General features: G+C 49.4%; 1 long non-coding RNA gene across 1 annotated transcript in view; it reads right to left on the bottom strand.

Annotated features, from left to right (window-relative positions):
- The window catches only part of LOC103582703, a 9,450-nt gene that overhangs the window by 1,886 nt on the left and 4,498 nt on the right, over nucleotides 1-3,066 (bottom strand). Inside the window, exon 2 of the long non-coding RNA XR_549780.1 lies at nucleotides 2,692-2,816. This is a non-coding gene — a long non-coding RNA (uncharacterized LOC103582703). The remainder of the gene's footprint in view (nucleotides 1-2,691; nucleotides 2,817-3,066) is intronic.

Genomic DNA, 3,066 nt, shown 5'->3' with positions numbered 1-3,066 from the left:
GAGGCGGAGGGGTGGACTCCTTTGAAGCCAGGACAGACAGAAAACCTAAGAACAAACACAGAACAACACCAAGGGCTTGGCCTGAATGAACTAAGAGCTTCGGTGGGGAGGGGGCCTTGGTGGGCAGACGGAGCACCTGGAGCCTATCACAGCCAGGAAGCTTTTATTGACCTCTGCATTCCCCCACGCAGCTCTCCTTGTCACCAAACCTCAGTGCCTGTGGTGCTGGGACAGCAGCAGGCAGCCACCCATGGCTCAGGAGGAAGGAGAGGGAATGTTCAGCCTGCTCAAGGCTCATTTCCCACACACACACGAAGCCACGTCCCCAGACAGTGCCCCTCTGGGGAAATGCTGAGAGATGCCAGTTCACGCCCAGGTGCACACACCCAGCATGCACCCTCTTCCACACAAGAACAGGGGGCCTCACTACGGCCTTGCAGGGCAGGACCAGGGTGGACCCTGGCCATTTCCTGAGGACGTTAAGCCAGAAGCCAAGGCAGAGACACTTGCCTGTGAATCTGAAAGGCCCAATGATCTGGCTGGTAGCACAGGAGAAGTGTTCAGACCAGGGGCCATAAGCTTCAAGGGGAGAAACAATTTTTAAGAGAACAAGGAACTCTGAGAACAGAAAACACTACGCTAGCCCTGACAATTTGTACTGAAGGTAAGAAGGAAGGCCGGGGAATATTTGCTGTCACTACCTTAGAGAACCTTGGGATTACTCAGGAGTCAGGTGGAGCAAGGACCCATTTTAGGGAAGTTTTGTGGATTCTGTGTCTTCTCATCCTCAAACCCAGGGGCTAGTTTACAAGAAACTCCTCTGATCTCCTCTGAACTAGAGCAGTATGCTTCACAAACCCTAACCCTGACAACCACAGTATTCACCTGGGTATAAGAAACTGTATGTACTCCTTTGATATTTGGCCCAGAAAACTGAATTTGCTTATTAACCTTAAATCATTTAACCTACTAACTATGAACTTTTAACTAATTTCTTTATAAATAGCTCCACCAATAGAAGATACTCTTCAGATCTTCTTAAAGTTAGAAAGTTATCTGTTTTTCCCCTTGCAGCAGAAGCATTTTAAAAACTCAGTGCAGAATCTCAACTTTGCAGGACTCTATCCCGTAACTATGCCCAATAAACATACTGCCCAGTATGTCTGGGCTCTGGTTTAGGGCCCCATGTGGCCTTCACTTGAGCATGGGCTGACCAGCTTCACCAAGGCTGAACAGAGCACAGCAGCCAGAGTGCAGTATGGAGGGTGGTCTCACAATTAATAGGAACCACAGAGCCCCCTGATCACACATTTCATGAGGACCCAGCCCTTTGGGACAAGACTCACACCCTCAAAGCATCAGTTGTGCCCAAAGCAGGCTCCTGAGTGGCTGCACATTGGAGTCACCTGGGGCCGGGGGTGGGGACGGGTGGTGGAGAAGCCATTAAAGCACCCATGCCCTGGGCCACACCAGACTGACTCTATTAGAATCTTTAGAGTAGGACCTGGGTACTGTTTTCTGTGATTTCTAAGCTCCACAGGTGATTCTTCACAGAAGATCTGCACCAAACGTTCAAGAGGTCTATGTTTCAGGGGCTGCGGGTGCTGAAAACCTCGGGAAGTCACTGCATGTGGCTACTTCCATGTGCGATATGAGAAGCGCAGGTAACCCCACCTCCCCTCTAAAACATCTCTCCCCAGCCTCCTGTAATCAGATCATTAAGCATAGCCTTCATCTTTGCTAAACATCCTTTCTTGGGAACCTAGAAATACCCCTTAGAACGTTCCTTGCCAAAGTGACAAATGAGCATAGAAAAGCTTCCAAATGCAAACTCTGCAGATTGAGACCAAGTTCATTTTCAACACAAATGCTGTTGCGTGTACTATGCCTGAGAAAGGAGCAAGGATTGTAACACTGCCCTCTGTGAGGAATACATAGAAACTGACCACAAGGTAATCTTTACCAAGAGTAGTGAAGGTTCTGGGAACTTGCTGAGAATTGGCTCCTTCGAATTTAAACAGCAAATACACAGCTCTGGGAAGTCTGTGTTTCTTCCTTTGGAGTCAAAGCTCATTCCCAGTGAAAAGCAAGTCATATCAGGACATTTTTATTCTCTGCCCGCACGTGCAGCATGTATGACTACTCCTCCACAATTCTCCTCCACATCTAGGGCGTTCCTGGCTTCTCACTTCCACTGAGAGCACCTGTCCCCTTTCCCAGGCCTCTAGACCCATCTCTGCTGGCTATTCTGATAAGCAGATGCAAACATGCTCTCACACTTCCAGGTAGCCAAGTCTTAGTTAACACGGGCCTTCCAAGAGCTTCCCCACCTCTGCCAAAAAACAAACAAACAAACAAAAACTAGGGTTTCAGTGCTTTGGCCTGTGTTGGGGCCATCTGAGGGGCAGCCTGCTCCCCAGCTGAGGGGCAGCCCCCACTCACCTGGGCTGCGCCAGGCCAGCCCTGTCTGCACTTCTTGTCTCTGGAACTGCCTTCTGGTTTGTCACAACAGAATTCAGGCTTTGTAACTTATACTTGCTTCATTGTCACAAGCACACGTGATATGAAACCACACCCGATAAACTCCTGCTGAAATATGGAGGCTTTTTGAGCTGCTCTGTGTATATGTGCTATTTTCAGGGAGAAAAGCCCAATTTCCCCAGACACAGAAGTGCTCGCTGTGAGGACTACCTTCTCCCAGGAAGCTGATGAGGACAGGAGCTGCGATCCCAGGTCTCGTGCCTTCCCTTCCAGAGCACACAGGTGACAGCTACAAAGCTCATCGCTCACAAAAAGCATGTGATGAGCACGGACCTCTGTAGAAAGAGAAAAAACGAATTCTGAAGACCTCAATGTGCAGGGCAGGTGAGAGAACAGAGCCAGAGAAGCCTAAGGTCAAAGCCGTGGCCTCATTACGGGCTGGCTATGAAGACGCGCATACTTGGGTGACACCTCTGACCAGTGGCTGTCTTCAGCATTGTCTTTTCTCTCTTTTTCCTTTCTTTGTACAATGTCTCAGGTGTAAGCCCACACTAGGCAACATCAGGGAATGCAACCACTGCCCAC

This window comes from Galeopterus variegatus, unplaced genomic scaffold, assembly GCF_000696425.1.
Source record: "Galeopterus variegatus unplaced genomic scaffold, G_variegatus-3.0.2 Scaffold17452, whole genome shotgun sequence".
NCBI lineage: Eukaryota > Metazoa > Chordata > Mammalia > Dermoptera > Cynocephalidae > Galeopterus > Galeopterus variegatus.
Note: the sequence above shows the minus strand (reverse complement) of the source record. Positions and strands in the feature narration are given on the sequence as shown.